Raw genomic sequence first — 23,955 nt, forward strand, 5'->3', positions numbered from 1 at the left:
CATACTTGTACCCCTTATCATTATTGAGTTCAATCAAATCAGCAGACCAGATATAATCAACTTCCTTGGAATAATCTTTCCTTCTCTGAAACTTTGTGAATATTGGTTTATGTAATTCATCAGCTAATTGCTCTTCAGTCTTAATGACATCATTAGAGCCTATAAGTTTTTTGAATTTCCAAGTCCAAGTTTCAATTAAGCACTGATCATCTTCTTCACAATGAACCGATCAACTTTTTCTCTCAAGGTTGGATTTTGTATGAGAGACAAATTATACAACATTTCTCTATCAGCTTCATGCTTTTCTTCCAACGTTGTGGTATTCCCATCATCAATATCGTGTCTCATGCACACTTCATCAACTCTATTGATGGGTTTACTACAGGATTTAGGATTGTCTGCCTCATCTAATCTTTTATCCAAGTTTGTGCCTGGACCATAGAAAGAATACCCTGGAAGATGTAATTCCCCTGGTATTCCAGTAGTTGTAAATTTACTTCCTGATAAAAACTTTTGTATATCTCCTCCTCGTTTGTGTTTGGAGATAAATTGATTTTTTTTTTGAACCACACACCAAACATATACCTTTTTGTATAACCCTGTTATTTTTACTTTTAATATATGAAATATTTTTAGTATTAGTTTTCTTTTTACATTTGAGACAATAACTCATTTATTTATGTGAAAAATTCCTGCAGAGTGCAAAAACCTTTTTAGTTTCCAACATGCACATTTGAATCTTAATTTTTAAAACATAAAGAATCCTTAGAAATGCCTTCACTCTCTCCTCCATTTATTTAAGAAAAAAAATGAAAAACTTGAATTAAAATGAATAGCTTGTCGATGTCAATAGTCTTGTCGAAAATATTTCAAATAGACTTGTCAATTCTTTGTTTTCCTCCTCGGTGGGTTGAGTTATTTTCTGTAATACCTCGAATCTTTTTTTAATCTCATTGGTTTCCATATTTTCATATTTATTTCGTCTCGCTCTTTCCTCCCTCTCCTTCTCTGTCTTCTCCTTTTCCTCCTCTTTTTCTCCCTCTCCTCCTTCTCTCTTCTCTTTTTCCTCCTTCTCTTTCTTCTCCCTCTCCTCCTTCTCTCTCTTCTCCTTTTCCTCCTTCTCTTTCTTCTCCCTCTCCTCCTTCTCTCTCTTCTCCTTTTCCTCCTCTTCCCTCTCTTCTTCAACTCCTTCCTCATCCCTTATTATCCTTGAATCGCTTACACCCCATAGAATATCACACATATATTCATCAGGATTTCTTGTTATTCCTGTATCCAAAATAAGTTTTTTTACAACAGGAAACCAATAAAATTTCTTTTGAATTTTTAAAAGAGCCTTACCTTTTCTTAACTTTATAATTTTTTCATTATTTAACATTCTAATTAAATCTAAAGTTGTCGGTTTATCAACATCAGCATAATGCCAATCTTTTATTGAAAATACCTCATTCTTATGTTGTAGAACATATTTATTAAAATACCGAATACCCTTTTCTTGAAGGTATGCTTGGACACAGAAATGATAATTTTCTTGAAGCCTTCTTTCTATCATTTATGTATTAGAAATATATGTTAGAATAATATTATGGCACGAAACACCTCCCCATCTTCCCATAGTTAAATCATTTTGTATTTCCTTACTTATTATATATATAATCCTGTTTTTTCTGTTTTCATGATATAAACAAGGGCAAAACCATTATTATATTTACCCTTATTAAATTATTTTATTTGTTGTTTACTAATTGTGGCCCCACAAAACTCATTCTCGATACCAAGTGGATAATATTCTTCCTTACGAGACTGATTTAATTGTTCCAGGTCTTCGAGGTTAATTTTAAATGACCAATTATACCCTAAATCTTTCATATCATACCCCCATTGTTCTATTCTCATACAAACGATACGCCCTTCTTAATAAAAATGTATTTTAATTCGAACTGTGAATTCTGTATGACCTGGAGATAATATCAACACTTCTGTATCTTTGGAATACACGGCCGTTTTATTTAAAGATATATATTGCGATAAATCGCTTAATCTCACCAAGTCATTCGCGTCAGTCGGGCTTGGATAATTTTTTAATTTATAAGGATTTTTCATGTTAATATTTTTGGTTATATTATATTTATGTCGTTCAGCCTGTGCCTTTGTGTAATAATTTGATAAATCAATATCCAGTTCTTGAGATACACCAAAGATGGAACCATCTTTACCAACATAAGTCATTTATATTAGATTAAAAATAATATCATAAAATTTTTTATTTTTGTTGAGTTGAAATAACACATAAAGACATAATTGACCACAACACTTAGAATTTAATTATTGGACTTGAAATGTTTGATAAACACCATTCTGTAAGAATTTTATGACTTCAACAGGTGGTGGAAGACCAAAACTATCAAAATAATATTTGTCTTGACTATTAAAAATACAAACCCAATGAGAACCGTTCCCATTATTATCTTCTAAGTTCATAATAATATTCTTTGTATGTTTCGGCACATTTGTTAATTCATCTCTCATCCAAATAACCACATTATGAATTTTTAATTTCTTACAATATTTGACAAGTTGTAAATTTGATGTTGTATTCTTTCCAAATTCTTTAAACCACTCATCAATGCTCATTTATTTATTAGAAAGATATAATCCATTACCTCTTTTCGTTAATTTTACACCTGCTTGTGCTATAGAAGAAAGCATATCTCCAACTTACAATCTCGCTTTATCAGGCAGACCTTCAAGTTTTTCAGCAAAATCTACAATTACACCACTTCCACTAATTTGTTTCTCCAACTCTTTGTTATGTCTTTCCAATTCTTTTTGAACCTGGAGTTGAGCCTTTCTTTCGTTGGGGTGCTGTTGAAATACCACCCGTCAAAGCTCCAACCGCACTTAAACCAGCAAATAAAGGAATTAGAAATGGGAGAAATCCTCCACTCGTCTCTCTTATTGAATATTTTTTCAACATTGGTTTTGTCATTTTAATTTTAAGTGAGCCAGTGTCATTCAAGATTTTAACCTATTCTCTAGTGAGCAAAACATCAATTCTTACTGCTCCTTTTCTCTGAATTGTATTAACGTTAATCGTACAAGGCTTTTGATTTTGAACACAAGATGATAGTTTATGAAGATTGATTTGATGAACATATACCCCAGTTGGTACTTTGCCACTCATTTATTTAACAAAAAATTATGTGAGACTAATCATCACACCATTATCTGTATTAATCTGCAATTCTGTTTCTTCCAAAAGCAAACAATATGTCTCAACTTCTTCACTCTCTCCTCTTTCAATGTATACGGAAGTATCCACTCGATTAGACTTTATAGTTTCCATTTGAGCGCTCAGGTCAAACGCATAGATTGTATACAAACTTTTAAATGCTGTCATATCCAAAATAGTTTCTTTATTTCCATTACTTTCACACACCTTTTGGTAAGACTTTTATGCTTCAGCAAAATCATTTTTTACCCAATTAATTTCCACTCTATCTCGTGGATAAAATGTTCCATCTAGAGAAACGCGAAGTTGTTTCACCTTAGCATTATCACTCAATGCATTATTCTTATCAGTCGCAGTTTCACCATCTGGCTTTTTAAAAATGATCCACAGATATCGTGGCTTTCCTTCCAGAACACCCAAATTCCACGTGTAAGTAGTTTGGTTGAGTTTAACGTGTTGACATCTTCTTTTGAGGTATGATACACTGAGTGGTTTATTTGAGTTAAGTCTTTGATTCAACATCTCTTCTGTTTTAAGATTAGGAGTATATTCACTGATATACCAACTCATCTCCTCAATTACAAATTTATTCTGTTCACCAAAAGCACTACCAACACCAAAACCAATCTATTTTCATTATCATTCCTTTGTAGTTGAAATCTAATTTTAAGACCATACAGAACTTTATAATGATCACAAAATCCAAATATACCTTTAAGAGGAACTGCCACAGTAAAACTATTTTCTGCTTTTGTATCATCATTATACATTCCTTTCCTTTGAGTATATCCAGGGTCTGTGTTTGTTCCCGTTGACATATCAGGAATAAAACCTTCGACAGACCCCTTTCCCATTCTATCACTGAATGTATAGAGTGTAAATTTCATCATTTCAGATACAGCAGAGACATCAATCAACCGCTTCAACTTCTTGTGTTCCAATATACAAACGCACACTATCAAACATTTTCCAGAAGAAATCATTTACAAGTGTAGCGTTTGTGTTATTCCCAGCTTTAGTGAATTTAAATTTACACAACAAGAAACTTTCGGAGAGATTCAAATAGGTTTGTTGATTATTTATTTCAAAACTTTTTGTCCCATTCGTATTCCAGTCTGTTCCAGTTATTGCATTTACCTTGAAGTAATCTTTTTTAGTGGAGTTTGAGATAATAATAGTATCATCCAAATCATAGATACTATCAATTGCTTCCATACTTGTATTTATTTAGGAAAAAAAGATGTTAAAACTTTTGAAACCCTGATCCAAGTATTCAAATTATTTTCTGTCGTTCTTGGGGGGACAACTGAGTTTTGCCTTTCTTAATTTCTTTTATTGCTTGTAATTTATGCGATTCCTTCTGGGCATCTTTTATGCTCTTTACAGCACCTGCTACATTTCCCACAGCAGAAGCAGTTGAACCAATTAGATCTTTATGTTTTAGAATACTTGAACCAATACCCATGAGAGTATCAATTATCCCATCTCCTCTAAATTGATGTCCAACACCCCTTTGTCTCTTAGATTTATAGTATCCTCTACCAAGATACATACCTTCACCCTTGTAGTATGGGGAAAGGAACATCCCATCCCCTGTAATTATTTTATATTTTCCCAACTCGTGTTTCCTCACAATAACCATCGTATTTATTTATTGGAAAACTTCACGTAGGTGAATTCTGATGGATATAACTTCTCCATTAAAAGAAATCATACGATTATCTTGGTCGGTTATCCTAAAATTTACTCTGTGTATGGTTTTTCCTGACACAGGGAGATAAACCAAATTTTTGGGTTCCATATTGAATTTATAACCAATTGGAATTGAGTATGCGTTGAATGAAAATATTGCATTTGTTTTTTTTTCCATCATTTTAAGCACCATCAATCAAATCACAGTGAATTAACACTGAATTTATTCCTGAGGATATTTGAATGACATTATCACTGTAAAACGTCCCATTAGTTTCAATCTTTTTTGAGGAGAAACCCAATAACTCTCTAAATGAATTATCAATTGTGAAATCAACCTTGTAGTTATTTTTAACTTTAATCTTTGATTTTGAAGTATGTTTTTGAATATCTATAACAATAATTTTTGGTTCATCACCCTGTTCTTTCATAAGACGAGCAATTTCAGAAGATATTTAAGAAATCTCATATGCTCCGGGTGAGACTGTTATCGTTTTGTATCCACTTCCGGGATTATAACTAAACTTGTCATTTTTATCAGTTATATTAAATAAGGTATTATAAGTTTCCATGGACAATAAAGATGCCTCATATTCTTTTGTTGGGTCAAGTTGTAGTGGGTCTGGGAATGAAGATGTGTGGTCACTTGTTGTGAAATTAAAACTCAGGATTGTGCTTCTCATGTTATTTAATATGAGATAAAATGTCTTTATATTGAGATTTATTAATTATTTTCATGTTCATCAACTGGTCTAAAATGGCTGATGCTTCATTAAAACAATTGTTATTTCCAGCCTTCTTACTACTGAACCACAATAACAGTCTATTAACAAATTGCGATGGGTCATTTGGAAGAAAACTAATACCTGAACCAAGGATACTTGAAGCCTGAATAATGTGTTTCTCCTTCTCATTTTTCCTACTTTTATTAGAAATACTAACCCTATAATTTAGAGTGTTCAGCAGATCAATATATACTCTATCATCATTATTTTTCATATCCAATGGTTTATCAATATACTTTGATTCATCCCTCACAGTTGAATCTTGTCTTCCATCTTTTGTGAGAAGAAACATTAATCTCGGAGTTAGTTTAACAGGGGGTTGAGCAGAACCCAAGAACCTTAATTCATCATTAAATATCAATACCTTTTCTTGAACAAGATGAAATATTGCTGGTTGTTCTGTTGGAATGAGTCCTGCTTTGGTTTTTGAATCCGCTGAATATTCATTGTTTTGAAGAGCATTCACAATATAATCAGGGGGTCGATTAATCTCTTCCAGTTGTTGAAATAAACCTTCATCATCATATACCTTTAATTCTCCTAAATGCTCTAATTCTTCCTCCGTCATTTGATCAAAATCTTTTAACATTTGAAGTTTTTTAGGAGTATATTCTACTGTGGGAACTGTGGAAACATCTTTCATTTTTTCTTGGGAAGTTTTTAAAAGTGGTTTAAAAAATTTCTCTTGGTTTCTTTCAAATGCTTCTTCGCACGTTAGTTTCTGTCTGCGTTTCTTCTTTATGTCTTCCCGCTGTTTTCCAACTTTTGAAACCAACTCTTGATGTTCCTTAAATCTTCTTGCTCTTTCTTTTGCATCCATTTATTTATTGTAAAATATCATTTAATGAATTGTAAAGATCAACAGGGAAATTTTCCTTTTCTTCATCATTCAAGTAGATGTGTTCAAATAAATCCTTTTCTTTAAATATTTCATCAAATTCTTTATTAACATTAATGCGAGTTGTAATTTGTTCTTCAATAATACTTGCATCTCTGCTTTTCATACGTTTGCGTTTAGTTTCTTCATCAACATCAAAACCGAATGATAAAATCTTCACTCCGCTCAGATGTTTAATAATATGTCTCGTTCCTTCTGGATTAGTTTCTAATATCCCAAGACCACCAGAATTTAGTTTCCTTAACTCACTCTTACAATGTGAATATTTTGTTGTACCAAGAGAAACCTCCTCAAATATTTGACCTTCATTCCTCAATCGCATATGTTCCTCCATTGAAATATAGTGATAATCTTCACCTTTTACTTCTCCAGGTCTTATTGCTCTAGTTGTTGTTGATACAATGCATATCACGGGGTGTTTTTTTAAGTAAATTTACAATATTCTCATTTGTACCACACAAGAACCTTGATTTATGAAAGTTTTTTCCAGAAGCAGATTTACCCACAAGATTTATAATAATAGATGTCATTTATATCTGTAATTGTTTATAAAACAAAAAATATATCCCTTAATATCTCATCTTGTTTCACAACAATATATTTATATTTTTCAGTCCTGTGCTTCATGTAATCCTCAAATTTATTCTTACAACATATTGTAGAACAATTATCTCTCCAAAAATTATTGATATCTATTGAATTGAACTTGAATAAAATAAAAGTATTAGCATTGTTTCTGATGGAACGACGAGGAAGTTCAAAGTACGATTGACTAAGATAAATACAATTACAAGAAGAATGTCTCCCTCTTGTGTAGTAGCTGTCCATTACCGTTTGGTTTCTCTCATTAACACAATCATCAAAGATAACGAGGTTCTTTTTTGATTTATCCAAATCTTGGGGAGACGGTGTATCATCCATATTATCATTAAGAATACAAGTTATAGGATTTGATTTCTTTTTACATCTCTGTATATCACAAAATAGTTGAATTATATCTTCAATGTTATAATCATTTAGGTTTTTTTGTCGTTTAAATAAACCGATTATATCTTCTTTTTGAAGACCAGCATTAAAACCTTATGAGAGTAGTTGATACTCTGGTTGAAAACTCGACTTTGTGAAAATTATTAAATTATCATAATCTAAAAAGTTGGGAGTGAGGAGCATCCTTAAAAGTAAACAGGTTTTTCCACATCCACTTGAACCAACTATGAGACATCTTAATGAATTTGGGAGATTTTTATGATTGTTAAATTTTATCTTATTTTCCCAAATGGGTAAAAAATCATTCATTTATATATTTGGAAAACAGGTTATTTAATTTATTATTGGCTTTTTTAGAAACTCTATATTTTATCCTAAGTTCAGGTTTAATTTCAAGATAATCCATTATTTTATTTATACATTATCTTGTGTTGATATTTCCCTGAAAATCACATCCATGAATAATATATAACAACAATCCTTTGAACATTTCTCTAATACGTTCAGTTTCTTCCCTTGTAAGGAAAGGTGTGTTATCACCCTCATACTTTACATTCATTTCTCTAATCAATCTTGTGAAGCAATTCATTTTTGGTGTAAATCTCAAAGAATTATTTTCCTTTTTATATTTTTTATTATCATTCATGAGAAGATAATCACAGAATATGCATTGTTTATAGGCTTTTGACTCTGTGTTTAATCCCCGTCTTTCACACGCAGGACAATTCTCAAATTTGTCATATGGAGAATCAGGAAAGTCGAGCATATTTATAAAGTAAAACTTTACCTAAACTGAAATTCATCTATACTTTCAGTTGTATATTGACTCATATTTAATAATATTACTATCGATATCGATATACTTTTTTTCATTACCAGATTCAACGACAACATTTTTTATATTAAAGATGATTTTAAAATGATCGTTAACTACTATTGAACGAAATCTCATTTCACCTGATATATTTACATCCTTTATTTCATCAGGATTTACATCTTTAATGGTTGTTGAAAAAAATACAAATTTCTCCTTGCATATTACAGATGGTCTTATCTTTTCTTTCTAAAGCTTCATCCATAAGGTTTTTGTTTTTTGATACTTTTTCTTGTTTCATTGCTTTTTCTAGTTTTGAATATATTACCAGAAGGAGAGGAGAAACTTTTGTTAGAGATACTTTAATTGATGTTCTTCCAGGTTTACTAAAAGCCCTTCCACTGAAGGAAATTGAAGAACTCATATTATTTACCATAATTGTTTTTATCCAATAGTTGTTATATTTATCTTTGTTCAATTTTACATCCTTGACATATTTCTCAGTATCTTTAACAAATGAAGAGATTGATTGAAACTTGTCTTTTGTGTCTTGAAACATTGTATTTATTAAGTGAAAAAGTTGGAGGATAAAATGGTTTTAAGCACAGATTCACCTGTAAAATAAACGAAATTTTCATCAAGAAAATTTTAGTTTAAGCAAAGATTTATTATATAAATATGGTGAATACAACATACTGCGATGTTTGTAATCACAAATATAAACATTATAGAAAACACCTCCGAACCAACAAACACACATTTAATCTATTTCATAAAATATCTCTTCTTGAGTTGGAAAGAAAACATTGTGATATCTGCTCAAAGGATGTTTTGAAGAGAAGTTATAATAGACATCTTCAATCACAAAAACACAAGAAAAATGAGTTTAAAGTAAAGGGAGACTATTATAATGAAAACACTGATGGGGCATTTAAAGGGCATATAAAAATAAGGATTTTTCAATTTGGAGAACCCGGTCCATCATCAATAGCTGAATCAATTGAAATAGTGAAACCTGATGTTGAAAAAGTTATTAAAAAGACATTAAAATAAATGAAAACTTTAAAGTTTTATACGGGAGTGAAAATGAATATGAAAAGACAAGATGAAGAAGAAACTCCTTATATGAGAACAGATCTTCATTTTATAACATCATTTCAAGATTTTTTAAATATTGTGGTTTATGAAGAACTATCAAAACAAGAGGAGGATGTTGATAATACAGTGGTAGGAAGTGGATTCAATATAAAAAAAATCATCTTTTTAGATATACACATTCTAAAATCAAACCCTCTTAAAGCTTCTTCTTATATTGAATTACCAAAAGAAATAAAACTAAAGAAGGCAGTTGTTAATATTAAGAACAATGATAATAAATGTTTTCTCTGGTCTGTTCTTGCTCACTTTCATCCACCAAAATGTAATTCAGAAAGAGTAAAACAATATATGAAATATGAGAATACCTTGGACATTAAAGATTTTAAATTCCCAATGCCACTAACAGATATTCCTAAATTTGAGAAAAAGAATAATCTTTCTATGAATGTATATGGATTAACGGATACAAACAAAGTTCAAATATTAAAAATTTCAAACAACTATAAAAATGAAGAAACACACATTTATCTTTTATATTTTAGTGTTGGAAATAATTCACATTACACATACATCAATAATTTATCAAGATTAATCTCTTCCCAGGTATTCAGAACAGCAAACAAAATATATCCTTGTAAGCGATGTCTTAATTCATTTCATACAAAAGAACAATGAGAACAACATTCAAAATATTGTAGAAATCATAAATCAGCTGTAATTACAATGCCTAAACCTGGTGAAAAGATTTCTTTTGAAGATTATAATAAATCTATCATGCACCCTTTTATGATATATGCTGATTTTGAGTGTATCCTTAAAAAGATAAATACTGCTTCTCCTAATCCAAAAGAATCATATACAAATAAATATCAAAAACATATTCCTTGTGGTTTCTGTTATTATATCAAATCATCTGTTGGAGAAAAGTAGAACAAACTTGAACATTGTAGTGGAAAAAAAACATCACAAGAGTTTGTAAAACGATGAGAAAAGGATTGTATAAGACTCACTAAATTAATGAAAGAAACAAATGAACCGATGAAATTAACCAAAGAAGAAAAATTAGAATCTAGAAAGAACAATATCTGTCATATTTGTGAGGGGGAAATTAAGGAGTCTTAAGTTAGGGATTATTGTCATCTTACTGGTAAATATAGAGGTCCCGCTCATTCCTGTTGTAATCTTAATTATAAATTACCTTCTTTTATTCCAGTCTTTCTTCACAACAGCTCAACTATGATACACATCTATTTATAAATGAACTTTCAAAAACACCAGGGAATATTTCTGCCATAACAAACACAAGTCAAAAGTATATTTCATTTACAAAAATGATATTCACAAAACCTTTAACTCGTATTAGGTTTCTAGATTCTTACAAGTTAATGGGAACACCACTAGCCTACCTCGCATCACATCTAAGCTCCACGGACTCTTTTCCAAATCTTAATTCATTCTTTCCAAAAGAGGAAATTCTCACTAAAGAGGAAATTCAGATTAAAGAGAGAATTCAAAGTAAAGAGGAAATTCGAATTAATGATGAAATTAATGAAGAAATTCGAACTGAAGATGAAATTCTAATTATAAAGAAAATTCGAACAATGAATGAAATTCTAACTAAAGAGGAAATTCAGATTAAAGATGAAATTCTGATTAAAGAAAGAATTCTCACGAGAGAGGAAATTCAAACAAGGAATGAAATTCAAAGTAAAGAGAAAATTCTTACAAGTAAGGGAATTTATCCTTATGATTATATGGATTCATTTATGAGATTTAAAGAAACACAACTTCCTTCAAAAGAAAGTTTCTATAATAACCTTTATGAAGAAGAGATAAGTGATAAGGAATATAAACACGCACAAGAAATATGGAAAATATTTAAGATAAAGAACCTTGGAGAATATCATGATTTATATCTAAAAACAGATGTTTTATTGTTAGCTGATGTGTTTGAAGCTTTTAGATCACTCTGTCATAACCAAAATTGTTATGGATTAGATCCTGCCCACTATTTCAAAGCTCCTGGTTTAGCTTGGAGTGCAATGTTGAAAATGACAAAACAAGATATAGATTTAATCAGTGATGTTGATATGCTTTTGATGATTGAGAAGTCCAAGAGAGGTGGAATATCACAAGTATGTTCAAAAAGATATGCTAAAGCAAATAATAAATATCTTCCAAATTATGATAGTGAAAAAGATAGTAATTATTTGATGTATTTTGATGCTAATAATTTGTATGGATGGGCAATGTCTCAATTTCTGCCTTATGGTAAATTAGAGTGGGTGGAAGAAAAGGATTATGAAAAGGCTTTGATAAATATTGTTATTTCTTCTCAAGAGGAATTGAATGACGAAGAAGAAGGTTATTATTTTGAAGTTGATTTGAGGTACCCGAGTGATCTTCATAATAAGCATAAAGACCTTCCTTTTGCATGTGAGAAAGAAACCCCAAAGAAAGAATGGTTCAGTGATTATCATAAAAGTTTTAATATTAAAGGCAAATCAACAGAAAAGTTATGAACAACATTCTATGATAAAGAAGGATATGTTTTGCATCAGAGAAGCTTAAAACAGTTTTTGAGAGAAGGATTGAGAGTAGCTAAAATTCATAGAGTTTTAAAATTTAAACAAAGTCCTTGGGTGAAAAAGTATATTCAATTCAATACAGATATGAGAGCAAATACAAAAGTAAAATTTGAAGGGGACTTTTATAAATTAATGAATAATGCTGTATTTGGAAAGACTATGGAAAATGTTAGAAACAGGCAAAACATTAGATTCGCAACATCTTGGAAAGAAGCTTCGAGATTGATAAATAAACCAAGTTTTGAGAGAGAAGAGGTTTTTTCAGAGAACTTTTCTGCAATTCATATGAAAAAGGAAAGTATTGTAATGGATAAACCAATTTATATTGGAACAGCAGTTCTTGATTTATCAAAGATATTGATGTATGATTATTTGTATAATGACTTAAAGAAAAAGTATGGTGAAAATGTTTCATTGTTGTATATGGACACTGATAGTTTTATCCTAGATATAAAAACTGATGATGTTTATTAAGATATGAAGAAAAATATTGGAGTATATGATACAAGTAATTTCAGCAAGAAGAGTGAGTTATTTTCCAAAAAGAATGAAAAGGTTATTGGTAAGTTTAAGGATGAGTTGGGTGGAAAAGTAATGAGTGAGTTTATTGGAATGAGAGCAAAGGCATCTGCTTATAAGTATGGTGATCAGATTGATAAGAGGTTAAAGGGAATAAAGAAATATATAAAAAAGAAATCAATAACTTTTAGAAATTATTATAATTGTTTGATGAATAAGAAAGAAGAATATAGGAAAATGAATACAATAAGAAGTTATAAACATAACATATATAGTGAAGAAGTAAATAAAAAAGCATTAGGAGCCTTTGATGATAAGAGATTTATTTTAGATAATGGCATAGATTGTGTTCCATATGGATATTGTATGATAGAGTGAATAGAATAGATTGTGTTTTAACGATGGGAAGATGGGTTAGGGTTTTTTAAGGGCGACCGCCACGTTTTTTTTACAATATATAAATGGTCAAACCAAGTATTAATCAAACTGGAGTGGAGAAAATCTCAGTCTTGGTATATAAATGGAAAACATCATGAATGTGAATAATATCAAATAAGTGTTATTGAAAAAATAACTAAAACAAAGGTAAATAAAACAAATAAGCGAATCAATTAAAAAGTAGTAAGTTAGAGGATGTAAAGAAAAAAACTTTTAAAAACCACAGTTTGCCATGGATGCTCGCTTTCCATCAACCATTCTTTTTTTCCAACCTCAGTGCCAACTCTCCCCCCTCACCCCTCACTCTCACTCTCAAAGCAACCATCCCACTCTTCACCCTCCAAGCCTCCCTCTCACCTCTCTCAAAAATTCCCCCCTCACCTTTCTCCCACCTTTCATCCCCCTCACTCTTCCTTGTCAAAGTTGCCCCCCCTCATCCACCAACCTGCCTCCCTCCACTGCCCTCTCACCTCCATCTCTTCACTCCACCTCCTCATATCCTCAACTGCCTTCTTCCTTGTCTCTTGTCCCCCCTCTCCCCCAGCACCACAGAGCCTTTTCTCCTCCTCATTCGGCCCCCTCCCCTCGCTATTCTGCAATACCCCACACTCCTTCAGCAACCCACCTTACCTGCCCCCCTCATCCCTTGTCCTACCCTCCCCCTCCCCCTACACCTCCTGCACCCAAAGCCTCCTCCCCTACCTCTTCATTAAAAGTGTGGACCTCAAATATCCGGGGCCTTCGCTCAAACCTTTCAGATCTTTCCATACAGGTTGCCACTGACAAACCAGACATTATCTGCCTAACAGAAACTTTCCTCTCCCAAGACGTGTCTGACCCCCAAGTATCTCTCCCCGGTTAATCCCTCTTATGGTATGACAGACCTGAGCCTCGTCCTGGTGGAGGTGTTGCTCTCTTCATCAAAGACTCTATTCCTCACTCTCCATGCACTGCTCTCACTCCCCCACACCCCCAGGAATACCTCTGGCTTCGGCATCCCCTCCATTCCCACCTCATGTTTATATGTGTACTGTACCGTCCACCGAACAGTGATGACTCCATCTACACCTCACTATCCGAAAACATGGACCATCTTCTATCTTCTCATCCAAACTCTCTCTTCCTCTTATGTGGTGACTTCAATTGTCATCACGCCAGTTGACTCGGTGTGGGTACCTCTCTCACCTGCCATGGCACCTCAGCAAAAGCTTTCTGCGACTCATTGGGAGTGACTCAATCGGTCAACTTCCCGACCCGGATCTCAACCAATGGTACTCCATCTCTTCTGGATCTGATTTTGACAAATTTCCCTGACAATATCTGCTGCTCTTCCTTCGCTCCAATTGGTTCTTCTGACCACGTCCTTGTCAAAGTGGACATCTCTCTGGCTGTTATCAGAGAACCACCTCACCGCCGTCGAGTCTGGCATTTCACTCAAGCTGACTGGCAGGGTCTCCGAGCAGCCATCAAACTTACAGACTGGTCTCCTATCACTACTTGCTCAAACATCAACTCATCCTGGGAATTCTTTCAAAGAAACTTGCTCTCCCTCATGCACAGATTTATCCCCTCTCGTGTTCCGTTGTCTTACCCTTCCTCCCGCCCTTGGTTTACTGAAGCTTGTGGCGAGGCAGTTGTCCTGAAACAACTTTCCTTTGCCTCATGGAAAGCAAACCCAACTGAGGGCAATCTCAGCTCTTTCCACAAAGCTCGGAACAAGTGTGTATCTACCCTCAGGAGAGCCAGAAAACAACATCTTTCTCATCTCAAGTCTGAACTCTCAAACCTCTCTCCTTCCTCAAAATCCTGGTGGCATTTAATCAAATCTGTTTCTGGTGTATGTTCCCCCTCCATCCCCTCCCTTACCTCAAATGGCCGCACTGCTGATTCCACACGTGATAAAGCTGAATGTCTAAACTCGGTGTTTGCAGCTAAATCTTGTGTCCTAAACCCATCACTATCTCTACCCAGTTTACCCAGTCGCACCCAACTGTCCCTGGACTCTGTGTCCTTTTCTCCTAACAAGGTGGAGAGCTTGCTTTCAAACCTCGAGTCAGATTCTGCAACCGGTCCAGACGGCATCAGCCCACGTGTCCTCAAAGCCTGTTCTTCTGCTCTTGCTCACCCTCTCTCTGTTCTATTCACCCTCTCATTTGCCCAAGGTCATCTGCCATCTGCTTGGAAATCTGCTAACATCACTGCCCTGCATAAAAAAGGTGCAAAAACAGATCCGTGTAACTACAGACCAATCAGCCTTCTCCCAATCATCAGCAAGGTGATGGAATCCATCATCGATTCAGACATGAAATCCTTCCTCTTCTCCAATGGCTTGATTTCCAATCATCAATTTGGTTTCAGACCAGGTCACTCTACCCTGGATATGCTGCTTCTGCTCTCCCATCAATGGATGGAGGTCCTCAATGCCAGACAGGAAATCCGAGCCATATCCCTGGACATATCACGTGCTTTTGACACAGTCTGGCACCCTGCCCTACTCACCAAACTCTCTTCCCATGGTATTCAAGGCCATCTCCACTCATGGCTCGCAGACTTCCTCTCCTGTCGCAGTCAACGTGTGGCCCTAAATGGAGTTCTTTCATCCCCTCTTCCTGTGCAGGCTGGATTTCCTCAAGGTAGCGTTCTGGGCCCTGTTCTTTTTCTGGTTTTCATCAATGATCTCTCTGACTCTCTGGAAAATCCTCTATTTCTCTTTGCCGACGACTCCACCCTCTGCCGTACCATCTGTCATCCCTCAGACCGGCAAGCAGCAGCTTCTTCGCTCACTGCAGATCTGGATAAAATCACAAACTGGTCCAACACGTGGAACATGTCTTTCAATCCAGACAAATCTCACACTCTCACAATGTCTCTTCGAAAGGACCGTTTACAAAACCCCACCATCCACTTTCTCAACAATCCTTTGGAAGAAGTCTTTTCTTTCAAGCTTCTAGGTCTCACTATCTGCCATGACCTTTCCTGGGAAAGTCACATTTCCAAACTCGCCTCAAAAGCCAGTCGCCGACTGGGAATCCTCCGTTGTGCTAAGTCCTTCCTCGGCCCTCTTGAGCTCCTGACCACTTACAAAGCTTTTGTCCATAGCCTGATGGAGTACTGCTCTCCCCTCTGGGCTGGTGCTCCTGCCTCCCACCTTTCTCGGCTTCACGGTGTCGAAACCAGGGCATTTAAGATCATCGGCATCTCCCGCAATGAAGCTGAGTCTTTGGGCCTCTCACTCAATCACCGCAGGTTGGTCGGTGGTCTTTCTGTCTTCTACCGACTCCTCTCCAGCCTTGCCCCCCCCCTGCTCTCTCTGCGATTTGTCCCCACCACATTTCCACAGGGCGCTCAAGGTCCGCCAACAACCCCCTTCTGGTAAAACTACCAAAATCACGAATCACTGCTCATCTTCACTCTTTCATTCCTCTTTTTTCCCGCCTTTGGAATAAACTTCCTCACTCTATTCTTTCCCATTCTTCCCTCCAGGCTTTCAAAACAGCTGTTCACCACCACCTCTTATCTTCCCCCATCCAAATACTCGATCTTTTCTACCCCCGATAATCCACCCAAGCCCACTTCCTTCATTTCAACTGCTTTCCTTCCTGAAAGTCCCTGAAATGTCCATCTTCTCTTCGCCATGTTCCCCGTCATATCCCCATCCCTCTCCCTTCCACAGTTCACCTAATGTGTCTGTTCCCCACTGTTTTGTCCCTTCCACTCCCACCCCTCTTGTCTCATGCCTCCTTGCTGTGAGTTGTGTGTTAGCTCTCATACGAGCCTCGACCAAGGTATACAAAAAAAAAATTTTTTTAGGCCATCCGTTTATTTTTAGGGAAAAAAATATGAATCGCTGAAAATCCCCCATTCATTTACATGGGGAAAAGTGAGCCAGAACCAGTATATTCACCCTTTAAGTCCAAATTTAACATCGAACTACCAAAGCGGTGGTGGATATTTACTGTTTTTATGAGTGCGTCTAAACATGCTTGCAATCAGGATTACAATTTTCCCAATTTAGTCCCCCAGGAATATTGAATTGACCTGGAATGGTTTTCGCATAAGAAGAAAATCAGGCAGATACTCACACCAGCCTCGGAAATAAAGCAACACTTTATTAGGAAAAAGACAAATAAATACTGACCTCACAAAAGCTGACATGTTAAATAACGAATCATAACACATATTACTCAGAATAAATTGTACCCCCGAAAGGCCCACACAGGTTCATGCACACAGAAACCAGGCAAGATGGAAAATGAGCATTAAGGCGGTAATTTCCAAGGTTGCCAAATTCGCTGCAGGAGTTGACATGATCTCCCATGTAATGCAGCCATTAGGAGTGCCTCTCCTCTCTCGACACTCGATTAAATTTCACCTGGTTCCTTTAATCACCTGGTTCTGATTGTGGTTTCACCTGGTTCCTTTAATCACTTCAGAATCAGAATTACCATTCACAATCCATCTTATTTTTGAATGAACCCAATGCCTTTTATGAGTGCTTCTCAAACGAGAATGCAATGTCGATTATGATTTTAAATCACCCGAACCCCACAATTTATCTTATGGGTTTCTCTGACAACACCCACAAATCTCAGGGCAGAGTGATTCAAGCACTCAATTGTTCTTATGAATTATAGATCGATTGAATCAATATGGATCAATCACAATGGATCGATCAATATGGATCAATCCCGGACGAGCCCCCAATTTCTGTTACATGTGGCCTTCAAGTTTCGGCTCAAGTGCTCCTTGAATACTTGAAGGGTTATCATGGCAGTCAATAAAAACGATGTCTTTAATCTTTTCAATCAATTTACAACCAACCAGTTGACAACCAGTGACATACAACAGAAGGAACTTTAAAAAACAATTGCAACATATTTAAAACTCACTGAAAAATGTTCTAACATTGATTTCGTCTCATCTGACCACAAAACTATTCTCACATACCTGCGCTATGATTAAGATGCTTTTTCCGCAAACTCTATGTGAGCTTTTAGATGCATCTTATTTTTCAGTCATGGCTTCTTTCTTGCCTCCTGTCCAGAGAGGCCAGCTTTGTGAAGGGACCGGGATAGTATTGATTGATGAACACTGAACCCATCTTGGAAATAGACTTCCATATCTTTCAAAATCATTTTTAGCTTACATCAACTTTAGTCAGGTGAGCTTATCCAATCAAGCAGTGTCCGTAAGTGAGTGAGTCAGTCAGTCAGTCCGAAAACACTCTAGTCATAATCGCTTGAACCAAACACACAATTTTAAAGAAACTTGGCCACAAGCTTCATATTTTGTGCCCAATTAAAGTGTATTGACCACATCAAAATCTGCACTTACTGAGGGAGTTTACAGGGGGTTCTGACTCCCCTCCCCCCAAAAATTGGTATTTGCTCTCTTCTCCAAAACTACACACACAATTTTGATGAAACTTGTTTGCAACCTTCATCACATGTCAGGACCAATGTTTTTCGACCACACCAAAATATGCACTCATTTAAGGAGTGTACGGGGGGAGGGGGGAGGGGTGGGGTTGACCCCAAAATCGGTATTTGCTCTCTTCTCTGAAACTATATACAATTTTGATGAAACTTCATTTCCACAATCTTCACCTGTGATTTGACTGCATCTAAATTTGTGCTCATTAAGGGAGTCTACGGGTTGTTTTGTTTTGGTTTTTTTTGATTCCCAAAAATAGGTATATGCACTCTTCTCGCAAACCACAGACAATTTTGATTAAAATTTACCACAACCTTCATCACCAATGATGTACCAAAGTGTATTGACTGCATCAAAATTTGTGGTCATTGAAGGGATCTTTCGGAGAGTTCTGACCCCCCCCAAAAAAAAAAAATAGCTATTTGCTCTCTTCTTCGAAACAACTCACATGACTTCGATGAAATTTGACCACAATCTTCATCACCCGTTTTGTACCAAAGCTTATCATTCGCTTTAAAATCTGCGCTCATTGAGGGGGTCTACGGGGGGGGGGAAGGGGTGGAATGTTTGACCCACCAAAATAGGTATTTGCTCTCTTCTCAGAAACTACTCAAACAATTTCAATGAAACTTGATCACAACCTTCATCAGCCATGATGTACCAAAGTTTGTTCACGGCATCAAAAAATTCAGGGTCAAAGGAGCTCTCTGGGGGATTTGAGTGACAATTGCTCCTGATCCAGGTGAGCTTCAGGACAGGCAGTTTTATTTTTGTATTTACAGTGATGTCCTGAACCAGTTTCTTGCTTGCCTGGATACTGAGTTTGGTTGGGTGACCTGATCTTGGTAGAGTCTGGAAGGTATGATATGTCTTCCACTTTTTAGTGATGGATTTCACCCCACTCAAAGGGAAATTGAGCGACGTTTAAATCTTCTTATAACCCTCTCCTGAATGGTGCTTCTCCACTTCTCTTTGTTTGACTTCTTTGGAAAGCTCATTGTTCTTCATGTTTGCCTTGTAAGTTGACAACGCGAGTTGCACCTTAAAACACCTTAGATAAGTGGGGGAGCTTAATTTTTAAGTTAAACTACAGTAGATGATAAATGGGGCTTCTAGGACACCCATTCAAATGAATGGGGCAAAAGGGAAAAACTTTCTGACTCAAACCCCAAAAGCCCAAAACAGGAGACTCGTTTTCTCCCCACCTATCCCCTCCCCTCCCATCCCTCCACTCCTATCCCATACATTTTACAAGCAAATGTAAAATTGAGAGTAATTTTGTCCCCACCTATCCCCTTCCCTCCCATACACACAAATGTAAAATTAAGACTATGAAAGATTGAGACTTACTGATTAAAGCACTTCTTCCCCCGAACATAATCACAGACCTTTTATATTTTCATTCCACTTGAAGAGTGAACCAACGAATATTTGCCCATGTTCTACTTTAGGGAATAACTTAATTTTATTTAAACATTCATTTCCATCGAGTATATTCACAAATAATAACTTGGAACTTAGTTGTTGGTTTAAGTGTTTTTGTTGTGCAGAAATGAAATGATAAACTTCTCTTAATGCTCTTATTTGACCACCTCCTGAGCCACATATCATTTTGAGATTGTCATAAATTGTTTTTCCAATGTTCACTTGATAACCATCAAAGTTTTCAGTCCATTCAAGGATATTTTATTTTTCTTTACATCCTCCAACTTATTTGTAATTAAATTTATCTGCTTCATTGTTTTATCTGTTTTTACCCTGGTTATTTCTTCAATAAGACTTATTTGATATTTCTCAAATTCTTTATGTTTCCCATTTAAATACCAAGGCTGATTACATCTCCACTCTTTGGTTTGGTTATTGCTTAGTTATATCATTTATAAATCGGTAAAAAGACGCGGAAGCCTGTTAAAATTCCCAAACCCAATATATTGACACTTATACATATAACCATAAGGGAGACTATTGATTCCATTCTCTAAAGTATATCTTTTATCATCAAAAGCTCCTAATGTTTTCTTATTTATCTCTTCTGAATTTAATTGATGTTTACAACTTCTTATTGTATTCATTTTTCTGTACTCTTCCTTCCTTAAGGTTAAACAGTTGTAATAATGTTCAAAGGGTATTGTTTCCTTGATTATATTTTTCTTTATTCCCTTTAGCTTCTTATCACACCTTTCAATGTTATTATTATCAATATAAGTAAAAGCATAAGACTGATCTCAATCCTCTAAATTCACTCATGACCTTTCCACCCAATTCATCTTTAAACTTACCAATAACCTTTTTATTCTTTGATGAAAACAACACATCACCTGACATAATTACTTGTATCATATATATCAATATTATCAATCATATCCTCATATACATCACTTGTCTTCATTTCTAATATAAAAATATTTGTATACATATATATTAATGACACATTATCCTTAAACTTTGATTTTAAATTATTATAGTAATAGTCAGATCTATAAGAAAGGCCACATGATGTCGGAATGTTGATTGAGGAAGGCAGCTCAGATGAGGTCACAACAGAAGGCAGCCAGTGCGGTGCACGATTTCCAGAAGAAATTGTAGCTCTCATTCGAGCCTCGACAAGGTATACAAAAAAGATAAGTTATGTGCAGAGCAGAGCCAAAAGAGCAGTCTGCATCAGCTGTGAAAAAGTGTCCTGAGGAGATCCGGGTGAACAATGGAGGATTTCAGTCAACACCAATGGACTTCAGTTGTGAGAAATCCACCGCCGGCATTCCTAATGGCAACATTCCGTGGATGAAGGCTACGTGGGTTCACAGAAATTGACAGTACTGTGAGAAACGGGATGTACAAGTGCAGCTGTGAAGAAAGATCTTGTGACTACAAGGCAGATAAATGACAAGGTCTACTCCTGCAAGTTGATTGATAGTACATTGCATCACTTTCCAGTTGCAAAGATCCACATGGACACACCATACTATTTAGGCGAGGTGGAGGTCAAGTACATGGAGGACCCCATTTGTGATCTTGTTATCGGTAATATACCAGGAGCACAATAGGTCAAGGACCGAGAACAAAACTGGATTCCACAGCTGGCACAAACAACAGTAACTAGGGCACAGACCAAGCAGAAGGATGACATCAAACCAATGAAGGTCTCACAATCTGACATTCCTAAAGTGACTGTGCAAGAGCTTGAGCAAGCGCAGATGGAACATGTCTCACTTCAAAGGTTGTGCAAGGAAGTGCAGGATAACAGAGATTATCAGACACAGGACAAGAACAAGTATCGACTCAAAGTCCACAAATGTGTCTTATACTATACCTACACCATAGAGAAAACCGACGTGAAGCCAATCATCATTCCGAATATGTATCTGGAGAAAGTGATGAAATTGGCACACAAATCGATTATTGGAGGTCATCTTGGAGCTGATTGGTACAATCGTTCATACTCGTGAAGCTCAAACCTTGGATTGCAGTCATAAGATAATGAGCTGGGTTCTGCACCACAAACAGCATACACACACTAAAAGGTAGGAAACCCCAAGATGTGTCATCCCTGACATCCACCCATAACAGGTTGAATCGAAAACCTCATACAAAAAAGCTGAAACTTAATATATCTGATCTACGTCCTGATATGAGTGAAGCATTAAGTTTATGTGGTCATCAGTCAAGTGGTCTGGTGGCCATATTCGAATGAAAATGCAAAAAATATTCTTCTCCATAAATGATTAACAGATCAATGTGAAACTGCAAACATGTGATCGACTAGTCATGGGTAATACTGTTTGAATTTTTTTGATATTGATTGACGGAATTTAGCCTGAATGTGCACAAAAGTAGTCGTTAAATATCCTAATATTCACTCATTAATCAATAAAGCTACAGATAAGGGCAATGTGACATAATGTGTATGTGACATAATAGGGGCAATGAATGATCTGGGTAGTGGGTCATAATAGCAGTGCGCTCATTTAACGATGATATTCTTGTTTCGAATGAGTTTCAGAGGCGAGACTATGTGCTCCACCAAGTGCCATTCTAGTTAAATGAAAGCAGAGCTGCTGATCCAGATTTCATCCTTATTATGGGCTTGTCAGGCCAACATACATCGAAATCGCTTATTTATTAAAATGCTAAGTTGCTTCAATACAAATCGAACCCCCTAACCTGATTAGGCTGCAAGGCACATATCGAGTCCCACAATAGCAAATACTGCACAACCTGTTCAGAACAAGTGTTGTCTCCTGCACAAACACATTTTCTCTGCCCTGCTGATCACCAGTGAGGAGGTGAAGTTTCAGTAGGTGGGATTAAATCAGCATCAGGTGGCTGAGTGAGCAGAAGACACACAAGATCAAAAATAGTGAACTACAAATGGTGGCAACAGAGGCAATTCCTCAATGTCTTTGAAAGCAGATAATTCAGCAGAAGAGAAGATTAGCTGCCGTAGTTGAAAACCCAAACCAAAAGCCAGGAAGTCACATGATGCATTATGTCACAATGTACTTTTATTAATATTCTACACCTTCTCCCTTATTAACAGTTACTGCTATATTTGCGGAGAGTTCATTTCATTAACAACTTGTACGGAAACTATAATTTTGATGATGATGGAAATCCTCCCGCGAGATATGAACTTCTTACTTGGCAGATGAATGAACTTGGTGATATTCACTTTGAAGTTGTTGGGTTATTTGTTTCATCAAATAATCAAAACAAAATACTGTTGATCAATGAAAGTGCCATTGCATGGAATGGAAGGAAGAAAAAGGTCAGATGATGTTTTAATTCAATCGAAATATTAATTTTAAAAAGTAGTCGAAATTACTCAAATGTTGACTCAGATATATCTGAAAGTATTTTGCAGGGCAGTGATGTACTGATTATGCAAAGTATATGAATAAACTGAGCAATTTTCTGTGAGCAAATGAGCAAATGAGCTGTGAGAGATTTTTATATGATGAAAATCAGCACCATAGAGTTAAAGTGTTATATCTACTCTTTCCTCAAGGTTGAGGTTTGACTCCTTAATTAAACATGGATACAAATGGAATTTGACACATGAGGAGGCCTGCACTATATCCATACAAAATTAATTAAATCAAAAAGTTTATCAACTTTAATTCACTGCAGGTGGTGGGAATGAGATCAATGGAACAGGAACAGACATCATCAGGGTGTTATAGTTAACTTGTTATCGACTTCTCTAGTGTGTGAAGCCGTTACCAACATCTGGTGGTATTCATGATTAGATATCTTCAAACGTTCCTCGCCTGCACTGCTTCCCAAAGCTCTCGCAGAGACAACTTAGTTGCAGCATTTACACCATCCATCCAAAACATATATTGTCTGCCTCTTCCTCTTCTTCCCTCAACCATACCCACCAGGTTTGAAATCTTCAGACTCGTTTTTTGAGTGCATGATATGTCCAATGTATGACAGATTTGTTTCACCATCACTGCTTCAAATGAACATGA

The sequence above is a fragment of the Eptatretus burgeri genome, chromosome 1 (assembly GCF_056783735.1).
Source record: "Eptatretus burgeri isolate ZD-2024b chromosome 1, Ebu_testis_v1, whole genome shotgun sequence".
Classification (NCBI taxonomy): Eukaryota; Metazoa; Chordata; class Myxini; order Myxiniformes; family Myxinidae; genus Eptatretus; species Eptatretus burgeri.